Source organism: Gymnogyps californianus, chromosome 1 (assembly GCF_018139145.2).
Source record: "Gymnogyps californianus isolate 813 chromosome 1, ASM1813914v2, whole genome shotgun sequence".
NCBI lineage: Eukaryota > Metazoa > Chordata > Aves > Accipitriformes > Cathartidae > Gymnogyps > Gymnogyps californianus.
Genome location: NC_059471.1, coordinates 73,839,302 through 73,851,417, shown reverse-complemented (window position 1 = coordinate 73,851,417; position 12,116 = coordinate 73,839,302). Strand labels below are relative to the sequence as shown.

Sequence of the window (12,116 nt, the reverse complement as noted above, 5' to 3'; positions counted from 1 at the left end):
CAGACAGTACTTCCTCTGACTTGGGGACAGGAGAGAGTCTTTTCTCCCTGAACATACATGCATACAGAGTTTTTGTTCTGTTTTTTGTCCACTGATCTGTGTTTTGAAAAGAGATCTGCCTCTACTTGCTATTCAGAAGAATACTATACAAACAGAAGTACATATCTGCCAAGAACTATTGCTTATCAGTTCTTACTCATGGTTCTTGGTTGAATTTGAGATACAGAAAATATATTGATTAGATAAAAATATTTTTTCTGCCGCTCAATACAGGAGATGACAGACAGAAAGTGATATTGAGCACTGACATATACCAGAAGTACCAGGATTACATCTGACAATATGGTGTTTGAGTGACTAGTACTACCTGGCCAGCTGCTTCTTGGTATGTTGACTTTTGGCTTAGAGAAGATGAAATAACTTTCAATGTTATTTGACATCTGGAAAATCAGAAGCACTGACAGAACCATGAACACTACAGTAGGAGTCTGTGAGTTCTCTTTCTAAAATTAACTCAGGCACACAGACTGCTGTGGAAAACGCTCCAGAAAAGAACACCAAACCACCACCACCAAAAAAAAGGAGTGAAAAATAAGCACCCTAGAGCAAAACCTATGCAAGATATCCAAGAATTTCACTATAGGGAAGACAAGTAGCAGCTGTAGAGCACTGTAAGCCTATATTTAACGTATACATAGACAGCACCAGTTCTCTGATGCCCACCTCATCACAGAAAAGCACCACATTCAGAATGGGAAGGCAGCCAGTGCTTCCTCCATGGTAACAGGTGGCAATTACTATGGAGACCGATGGTCCCATGGTCCCAAATTTGCCTGCTATGCTGATTTTGAGTTTGTAGGCAGAACGTTTCACCTGTGACAAGCATTGAGTTCATAGGGAAACAGAGCAGAGGTGGCATAGCCAGAAACATTCAGGCAGCAGCCTGGAGGTAATACCTGGTAATATCAAACTGACCACAGGGTAACTGAGAAAACAAAGAGGAAGCAGATGCAAAGAAGGCAAATAAAGAGGGAGAGATGGCAGTAAATGTATGATACAGGACCCATGGAAAAAGACAGAGAGGGAAAAATAGGTGTTGCTGTGGTCCTAATGAGAGTACAATAATGGGATCTTGAGGGAGAGTCTACATTCCCTGGGGACAGAACTGGGGAAAAATTTCCACCAGACTTTTTCAGGGGCATCAATTTTTTTGCAAGTTTGTCTTGGTTTTTTTTCCCCGAAACTCCTGTCATTTTTACCTTGTCGACAATTATCTGAATTGTACGCTGTTATAGAATGTTCTTCTCAGTAAAGAGGAAAAACTGTATTATCCAGAATCCCCTTTAAACTTGAAGCAAAGACTTCTGTGAATCTTGACATTCTCTATTGTATTTGCTAACCATCAGGTATTTTTCTCAATTTCTCTTTCAATACTCTCATTACTAAAATTGTGAAAAACTGAAGAATATTTTTTGCTATAGAATAACAGAATAAATTTTGAAGATTTTCTTTCCTGATTCCCTCCTTTACTCTCGTTTGGTTAATGAGGTGGAGGATAACACAACTCATGAAGACTGAATAGCTGAATGAATTTGTTGAGTAGATATAGGGAATTTAATTTCAATACAGACCATAAAAATAATAGTTGATGTAACCTTTTGATGTACATTATTCAAGCCAGCCAAAAAGAAATAAAAAAGCAATTTCTAGTTTTCAAATCTTCTTTTGAATACTGTGTGCCTTCATGGGTATTTGATTTGCAAATGAACTTAAATCTAGATACCAAGATTACGCTTACTTTTGCCACTTTCAAAAAAAAAATTATTACATTGCCCACCCCTTTCTGTTTCACTGGTATTACTTGTCAAATATTTCATTCATATGCTGGCACTTGAAATAACTTTGCTTGATTTTAGTTTGCTAATAAATGCTTTCTTAAACAAATTCTGAGATTTATGGCTTTTTTCCCACTCTGTGATATTTTTTCAAATTATTTCATCTCTGTGTTCCCACTGATACATGATGTCTTTTACTGAGACTACAGAAAGTAACCCAGGTCCTTTTTCACAAAGCTGCTTTCTAGCCAGTCAGCCCCCAGCCAGTAACCCCCTGTTACATGGGATTATTCCATCCCAGATACAGAAATTTGCATTTCCCTATATGAAACTTCATTTAAGGTTCCGGTCATCCCATTTCTCCAGCTTGTATAAGGTCCCTTTGTGTGGCAGCCTTGGCCTCCAGTGTACTACCTTCCCCCTCCTTAAATTTGGTATCATCCTCAAGCTTGCTGAGAGACTATGCTGTCTCATCATCCGGGTCATTAGTAATGGTATTAAACAGTATTGATCCCTGAGGGGCACCACTAGTAACCAGCCATAGGTAGATTTTGTACCATGGATCCTTTGAGTCAACAGCACAGACGATTTTCCACACAATTTACAATCCATTTATCCAATCCATATCTCACTAATTTGGCTACAAGGATACTAGGGGAGACTATGTCAAAGGTCCATACAACATCCACTATGCTCCCCTTATCCACAAAGCCAATCATCTCATCACAGAAGGCAATCAGTTTGTTCAGGCATGATGTGCCCATGATAAATCCATGCTGGATGCTGCCAATCATCTTTTTGTCCCTCCTCTGCTTGGAGATGTCTTCAACGAGGATTTGCTTCATAACCTTCCAAGGGACTGAGATTATGCTGAGTGGCTTGTAGTTACCTGGATCCTCCTTCTTGAAGACAGGTGTGATGTTGCATTTTTACAGCCATCAGTAATCTGCCTCAATCACTGTGATCTCTCAAAGGTGACAGAAAGCGTCTTTGCAATGACATCGGCCACTGGACGCACTCCACTTGGTCCCATGGATTTGTGTATATTAAACTGATGTAAGCACTTCATAGTTCTGTCTTTCACAGTTTACTCCACAGACCCTGCCAATAGGCTTGGGGACGTGGGAACAGTCTTCACCAGTAAAAAAGTGAGAAAAAAAGGCATTGAGTACCTCAACTTTTTCAATGTCCTTTGTCACTAGGGATGCTGCCCTATTGAGTAGCAGGCCCACATTTGCCTTAGCCTTCCTTTGCTGCCAATGTACTTGTAGCAATTCGTCCTGTTGCTATTGCATCACTTGCTAGTTTCAACTCTAGCTGGTCTTTGGCTTTCCTAACTATTTCTGCATGCTTCAGCAATGTCTCTATACTCCTCCCAGGTAGCTTCTTCCTACTTCCACCTTGTGTGTACTTTCTTTTTGAGTTTGAGCTCCATCAGGGTTTCCCCATTCACCCATGCTGGCCTTCTGTCATGTTTGTTTGACGTCCTGCATGCTGGAGCAGGCTCTTCTTTTTCCCTGATGCCAGAGCCCGTTAGTCTCTCACTAGGTTCATCTAGATACTCCACATGAGGAGGGCTTAATGCTTAATATCAGACTTACTTATTTGTAGGCATTTGACATTACACAGGATTTTGATTTAGCAGAGTGCTACAGCAATGTACTGAAATGACAACATAAGCACAATATAGCAATTGCAATATGCAGTTGAATCACAATTAAAATGTGATTCCCATTACCAGTCTCCATATGCTCCACCATCATGATACTGGACTTTCCCCGTCACTGGGAAGGAATATGTGTGTTAAAGCCAGCTAAAGCCCTTTGTTCTCTACAAAGTACGTTTTGTTAACTGTTCAGTTTTTATACTTTATGTTGGGCTGAGTCACATATGCAATTCTCTGCCCTCCATGCTGGTCTGGCTAGCTCAGGAAAACATTACTCTCTATTAATTATCTCAGGTAAGGCTGTTTACACAACCACAACCCAATGATCCACTGGTACAGCTGTATATCTAAAACAAAGGTCACCCTCCAGTCCCCTTTGTGTTGATATAAATTCAGATATCTTTATGATAATTAGTTTTCATTCCTCACATCCTTTCCTGAGCTCATCACTCTTGCCCATCTCCTCTAAGTCTTCTTCCACTGTAGGGTTTTGTTGATCAGTCACACCTGAAGAGGCTGTCCTTGAACGTCAATGAGCTCTCCTCAGCCCCTTTGCCCTCCAGGGCAGCCTCTCATGGGACTATGCCAGGCAGGTCTCTGAACAAGCTGAAGTCTCCTCTCCTAAACTCCAGAGTTGTGATTCTACTCTGTCTTGCTCACTTCTCATAGGATTTTAACTGTGTCACCTCATGGTAGCTTCAGCTAAGGCTGTCTTTGACTCCTGCATGCCCAGACAGTTCTTCCTTATTTGTGTGTAATGAGTGCACCAGAAACTGATGTCCTAGTCTGCATGTCAATCACCTGTGTTAAGAAACTGCCATCAACACACTGTAGAAATCTCTTGGATTGCTAATGTCTAACCATACTGCCCTTACAACAGATATCAGAGTGCTTCAAGTCCTCCATGAGTGCCTGGGCTTGTGATTGGGCAGCTTGTTCCAGCTACCTAGAGAAGTCTTCATCTTCTTGATCAGGTGATCTGCATCAGATGCCTGACATGATGTCACCCGTATCAGTCTGTCTTCTGATCTTTAGCCATAAGCTCTCAAGGTCCTTGTCACACATTCCCTAGGAAAGTTCCATGCATTTAAGCTATTCCTTAACATAAAGTGCAACCTCTCCTCCTCACCTTCCCAAATCCACGCCTGGAAAATGGGAGAAAGTCAATAAGCAAAGAACAAGACACTGCCAAGGGGCTGCTCCAACAATCCAGTCATGGCATCTGGTTCCAACACCTAAGAATATACTCTGGTTTTGTTTAGTTTACTGGTACAGATACAGCCTCAACGTTTTGGATGAACACGTGTTTTGTTCACACAGGGTACTGACTGTGGTACCTTTTTATAAGTTATTCCACCTTAACAGTTCACAAATGGTTTTATCCACAGCCAGACCCCCAGATTTATTTCAGGTCACCATCAGCCTTTAAATATTTAATGATGAGTTTAAAAATGTCATTCCTTAATGTATAGGCCAGTAGTTCATATGAAGTTATACACTGTTATACTTAGGAATCACTTGATATTCTACGTTATGTGCACAGGGGCGAAACTGAGAGGAATCCTAGGCTGGGACAACATAGACAAGAAATGGTAATTGGGTGAGATGTTTTTCTTCCAACTAAGAAGCAGATTCCCTTTCCTAATAACTAGAAAACTCAATATGTTAAGGAAATAAAAATACCAAAGCCAGTGATTGAAGAAGTCCCATGCTTTTCCTTTACTATCTGGCAACTCCAACTGCATGCTGTAAAAAACCTACTTGGTAGAGTTGCTATTTCACTTAAAAACCTAGCTCCTGGAAACAAGAAAAACGTGCACATTCCCAGGCTGCCATTTTAAAATTAAGTTTCTAAGTCTCACAGTTGCAGGAAGACAACTGAAAATAAGACTCAGTGATTACAGAAATCCTTTGGAATGTCCCTTCTCATCTGATAGCTTAGGTACCTGGCACGATTTTCTTACATTTGGTGCTGGCAGTTCACAGTAAACTAATTAGTCAATGCTTACAACATCAAGAGGAAAGGCCCTGAGGTTTTGGTGATAACCCTGCATGGATTCATGGACCAGCTAGTTTGGCATTCAAAGATTCTTAGCAGATCTCCTATGCTATACAGCCAAGAAGATACCCACAGCACTAAACTTCTTAAGATTCACCTCTATGCCATCACAGCATGAGAATTTTGTGTCTCTACGCCATCACAGCACGTGAGTTTTGGATTGGTTTGCAACATACCATGACACCTCCTCCAACCTAATAAGTTGAAGTCTTTCTGGCATCAAACTATTAGCGTTACAGACACTTGTAGATGTCTTACACTATCAGAGTGTAACACAGATGTCCAAACTAACACACTGACATCTCATAAACACAGCAAAGACATCAGGGATTTATTTACTTTTGTACAAACCCTGGGCATATTAAACCTGAGGTAAGGCTAAATGTATCTGATGTTAATGCTCAAGTATTGTTTTCATGAGAACAACATTTAAAAATAAAACATAGGAAATCCAAGTTATCTTACTAAAAATAAATATGCAGGTATTATCACCTACAAAACATCAATTTGTTCATATGCATTTTGTTAGATCTCTGCTCAGTCTTTTTTATTAGGTTTGTTGTACTTTTAATTTATAAGATCACTTGCCATTCACAATGGTATAAGAACAAAAGAACAGGCAACATTTAAGAAAGTAAAAAAAAAGACCCCCAAAGTGACACCAAATTCGGGTCTAGGTCAAAATCTGCTATATGTCAGTCATCACCTGAAAAGTTTTTCAGTTATATGAGGAACGTTCCTCCAACTGTTCAATTTCTGGCTTTACTTTAAAAACAAAACAAAACTCTCTTTAAATGGACTTATTCATTAAAAATTAAAGATAAGGAATTGTGAAAAAGAACTTCCGTTGTTTCTCTCTTGATTGAGATAGATCAGCAATATTCATTTCATATGTTACTATCCTATAAATCTGATTGTGGTATATCCTATGTACACACAAATACTGGTATAGTATAAGTTAATTCTTACAATTTTAATAATCTTGCTAGGTATAAAATTTCTATAAGTTTGATATTGAACATCTTAAAATCCTCCAAGGCTGGAAAGGAAAGTCATATTCTATAGCCAGAGTGGCTTAATAAAAAGACCTTGAAAATACTGACACTTTAATGGAGTACATAAGTACTTTAGGTCAGTTAACGAAGGCCTCTTTAGTTTCTCAAGGCCTTATATAGTTCAAAAAGTAGTAATTTATACGCCTGAGTTGAGAGGTGAGAAGAAGCTAAATACTATTTCAAAGAACATTCAAAAATCTCCTTGAGAGATTTCTAAAACCTTGTTTCTCTAACTTCAACAGTCGTTACGAACTTTCTGACTATTATAGGTATTAGCTTTTCCTATGGTTTCAAAAGTGTTTTAAGCCTGTGATGGATAACGGTTTTAAACTGAAGTTAAGATGAAAATGATGAAGCAGATTTGGAATTGCAGTCAGTCATTCATGATAGTATTTGTATGATGAGTTCTTTCCAGAACTTCAAAAGGTTTTGTTCTGACCATCACTGAGAAGTGTGTATGTCTGTCTGAATAACATTTGTCTCACATGCAGTTATTACAGTTGTCCAGAAATTCTACAGAGGTAAAATCTCCAGTGAGAAATTTCTGCTATGCCCTGCCTTTCTTTATTGGAGGAATACTATAAGAATATTTTTTACAGTATTTCAGCACTTCTGCATCAAGTTCTGATTAAAATGAAAAAAATTCAGAAGTATATGATAAGAAAATTACTGCAAACGTAAGTACTGAAGTTTTTTAGTGAACTGCAGAAGCTGGTCAATTTAAGTAAAGGACAAAAATTTCAGTTCAGTTAATTATTTGAACTGATGCTTATGAAACAGAGTTTAGAAAAACAAATTCACAGAAACTGTATGAATTGTGTGATAGGTATGTATATGGCACTGTTTTATGTCTTTTTATGCTTGAGTCCTGAACAATGAAATAATTACACATTTTTTCTCTGTTTTTTTTTTAGTTTTGATCTACTTTCTATACTAGCTCTCTATGTTCTCTCTACTTCCTAATTCCAAGTTTCTTGTCACTGTGAATATCTTATCCTGAAATTCAGTCATAGTTCTTGGGTTTTCTATTTCTCTATGGGTTTTACCTTATATCATCAATTTTTTGGATCTGTCTTTTCAAACATGGACATGACTATCCATTTTCCTCCTCTGTCAACATCTGCATCACAAGAAGATTCTCTAGTCCTTAAATCTTCTTCTTATTGTTCCTGGGCTGCTTCTCTCAGCTCTTCAATTACCCCTCCTTTATTGTATGTAATTGTCCATCTGAATGTCACTTGAGACTTGTCGCTCCTATGCAGAGGCCACCCTGACCTTCCAAGCAAGAGGTACTCTCTAGGTGTTACCCTTATGGTTTCGCAGGTAGAGGTCAGCCTCTCAGCTCCTCTTTTTTGCCAGAGAATGAAGAAGCTGGAAGGAACATTCTTCCTTGGCAGACCTGAGGAAGGGAATTCTGGCTACAGCCAGTCCACGCAGGAGTGCAAAGAAAGATTGGGTAGGTGGAGAAAGGAAACAGTCATGGGTGGAAGACAATACGAAGAATTAAAAAAAGGGGAGAGGGAGATGAAAAAGGGAAAATGAGAAGAAAGGAAATGGGGGGAAGGAAAGAAGTTAAAAAAGAGAAAAAAAGGGCAGGGGGGAAGGAGAAAAAGAAAGGATTGTAGAAGATAGAGACACCTAGGAGGCTTCTGAAGAAAGTTGTGAAAGGTGGGAGGTGATTCTGTGGGGACTGACTAGGTGGCAGAGAAGAGGGGAAACAGATCTCGTGTCTGACCTGTGACAAGAACCAGAAGTAGTGTCTAATTTGAGCAGAGTGGAAGGAGCTGCTGGAGTCAGTGCCAGAGTCCTTGCATACTGTTGTGCTGTGAATGCCGATAGCAAATGGGTGGAAGAAATGAGCTATCACAGCAGTATGCCAGGGACCTGAAAATCAATTCCTGGAATCTGCACAGAGTGAGGAGAGCTCTAGGGAAATAAAAGGATAAATTCTATATCCTGCTTGACTTTTAAAAATATATTGCCGGACTGTATTAATCTTTGGAAGAATCCCCAGGTCTTGATCAACAAAAGTTTACCTTGTCTGCAAATAATATACCAGTGATTGCTGGTGGTAACAACCATTGTACAATGAAAAAATACAGAAAAAACATTGCCATTTCTAATAGGACATATACTCAGTCATTCAGAAAAATAAACTGCAAAGAGGAAGCTGCAACAATTTTCAATTCTTTCTCCCCTCCCCCCTTTTTGGAAGTTCCTTAAGAAAGCCAACACTGAAAATTGAATCTCTTAAAAAGTTGTCAGGGAAAGATGGTTTTCACAAACACAGATTTTTATCTCTGAATATGAACAAATTGCTCTATAGTGAAGATTGAGTATTTTAACATAAATCTTGTTTTGAATGTGAAAAAGATGTTGTGATAGAGTCAGTCAGGTTGGAAGGGACTTCAGGATGTCTCTAGTTCAACCTCCCGCTCAAAGTACGTTGAGCAGGAAATACTGAATTCAGACCGGGTGTCTCAGGGCTTGATCCAGTTGTCTCTTGAAAACCTCCAAGGACAGAGACTTTACAACGTCCCTGGACAACCTGCTCCAATGCTTGACTGTTCTTGGTGATTTTTCTTTTCCGTCTATCAAGTCAGAACCTCCCCTGCTTAAGGTAATGACCATTGTCACATTACTCCACCATGCACTTCAGTATAGTATCTAAACATTAAAGAATACTACCATGCACTGGCCATTAATGTGTTTTGCTTTGGTACGTACAGTTAGGTAAGATACTAGCAGGAAGACACCCTAAGGTGGCTGTAATGAATCACAGTGAACACAATTATAAATAAAAGTGCAACTGTCTTTCTGGAATCACAGAAACACCGCAGTTTTCCTGCTGAAACTCCCATACAAGTAGTGACCAGTTTCAGCTTGCTTAACTTTTGAAATCTGATAGTACCACGGACCAGGATTTTTGGCTGCCAATTCTGCTAAGCCTTGACATAAGAAATGCTGCTATATTTTGCACATAAATCAATACAAACCTACAGTACAAATCTCCCAAACAACTTTGAGGTTTGCGAGTTGCTGGGAACAGCCTTTTATCTTCCTCTCTGCAGTCTTGTGTTGGTTAGACAAGAAAAGCTTTAAAGATTTCAAGTATGGACTTTGGGGAAAGGTGTTGGGGACAAAAAGAAAGAAAGGAAATACCGTGTTATGAAACACTTGGATATCTCAGTTTCCTTTTAATCATGAGACATTTATCCAAGAGTTTGTGGTTGGCTTCTCTGGCTGCCAGAGGCAAGCAACGTTGTCTTATTGAAATGTTGATTTTTCAGACAACTGCTGTGAACAAATACACTGTTCAGACCTCAAAGTTCCCTTCTGTTGAAAGTCATCACTTGCAGACAAACTTCTCCATGCTCATTTGGTCTAGTAACTTCATTTGAAGTCAATCAATACAGGAAGAAAATACCTGTAAGGTACAAACATGCACCTCTTGCTACTTTTTCTTCCTTTTAACTTGAAAAGAGCAACTGACCTTCCAGAATTAAAACATGGACAACATCATTGACTGCTCTACCATTTTTTTTCCTAAATGAGGTGGCATTTTTGCTCCCTTCCAGATAAATGCATAGGAACTACTGTAAGTGCAAAATAGCTACTGTTTTTCCCTTAGGTGCTATATTTTGAAATACAATAAGCATATTGATTTTACGTTCTGCAGTGAAAAAATCAGAGTGTCAGAAACGATTCAAAAACTGTAAAATAGCCAGTGTGTGATCAGGCCACTTACAGGCAAAATGAAAAAGTATATTGAGAATCTCTCCGTTGTCCTTTTAAGACAAGATTTGAAACTAAGCATCACATATTCAGGATTCGAGTGCCTCAGGATGTTATAGGGTGGATACTTCTTTCTGTTGAGGACCAAAAATTCCTAAAATCTTTCACAAACTTAAAATGTGTATTCCTCAAAAAGAAAAAATTATATTTCACAGGAATAACCTCTTTCCAAAGGAAAAAAAGAAGTTTCCGTTGAAAATTCTTCATCAGCTCTGACATTCAGCCTTCATCAGTTCAAATGGCATGAGATATGCAGAGTATACCATTGCAACCCATGAAGACTATAATATTAACAGATTTTTTTTTAAAGCGCAATTATAGGAAATGTGTATTCAAATGTCAAATCAGTTAATGCAGATAAAGAGAAGACTTATAAGAATAGCAGCATCAGAGTGCCTCAAGGCCATAACTAAATATTTGACATATATTCCATTAAGAAAAGTTAAAGGACAGTCAGTTTGTCCATTTCAGAGGATTCACAGTAGGATTTGTTCTTCTTTTTGCTTCATCCTGTTTAATTCTATGCAGCTTCTTGCATATCGCCTGTTGCCTTAGTAGCTGAGCATCTGCCAGTAATGAAAAGATTGAAAACTATCACATATCTGTTTTTTCATCCTTTCTCATTCTTCTAGGTGTGTCTGTAAGTGAGTGGGTGTGTGCAGCAGGATGCATGCCTCTGAGAGAGAGAGAAGAACAGAGATTCTTTTGGTAGCTTTGTTTTTATACTCATGTTGCTTGTGTTTTTACTGAGGACAAAACTGGAGCAGAAGATGGTGAGATCAGGATGGATCTTCTTTTCTAAGATGTTCATCTACAAATCAAGGACTAACTTCATATCAGCCTTTCACACCTATGATTTTCTTCTGTTCTAGTCAAGCAACAGTTTTAATTAGGAATTTAGATGGCTTTAATATATCCTGGGGTATGGTATGGAATACCTTGAGCTTAGGGACTCAGACCATGAGCTTTGTTCATCTTTCTGTTGCCTAAGAGGCCCACGTCAATCATGGAACAGCTCTGATGTGGTTTTCTAGTAACCTGTGTTGCTAAGGATGAAAATAGAAAGATATCGATGAAGGACCTAAATACTGTGAACTGCAATTCATTCCAATTTCTGATAATCAGATTTGTTTTAATGGGGCTCTTGGTTTTTCACTGGTGGTGCTTTTCCAAAGGGAAGAAACACAGATGTCAAATCAGGCTGCCAGAGTGAAAAACCGGACATTAACTGGGCCATTCCCCAAAGTGATGCACTCAGGGCTGACCAAGCAGAGGAGACAGGTGCAGCTAACCTTGCTCACGAGTGCTTACCAAAAGACACCAATTCAAGTGGCAGCAAAAGCAACAGACAATATGAAACAAGTAGTCTGATTAAGGTTGCTTCACAACTGGTGGAGCTAGGAGAACTTCTGAGCTCCTAGATGCTCCTACCCCCATCAGGACATAATAAAGTCACACACCAGCCCTCCCCATACTGTCTTGGTTTCCCTGGGAAAGAAACTCAGGTAGAAGCAACTAGACAGGAGCCTCAGTGTCTTCTGCACAAGCTCTCTGATTTGGCCAATTGCCCCAGAATAGCATGTACCTTTTGTTCAATCTACATGACTCCCTATGTTTTTTCTTATGACTGATAGAAAAGTTTTGTGGAAAAGTCAGCTATTCCTCAGCTTTAACAGATTAGCGGTAAAACTGCCAGAAGTGACATT

The 12,116-nt window shown here is 39.1% G+C and overlaps 1 protein-coding gene across 1 annotated transcript in view; it reads right to left on the bottom strand.

Moving 5' to 3' along the window:
- The window catches only part of GABRG3 (gamma-aminobutyric acid type A receptor subunit gamma3), a 325,926-nt gene that overhangs the window by 128,702 nt on the left and 185,108 nt on the right, over positions 1-12,116 (bottom strand). The window lies entirely within an intron of this gene.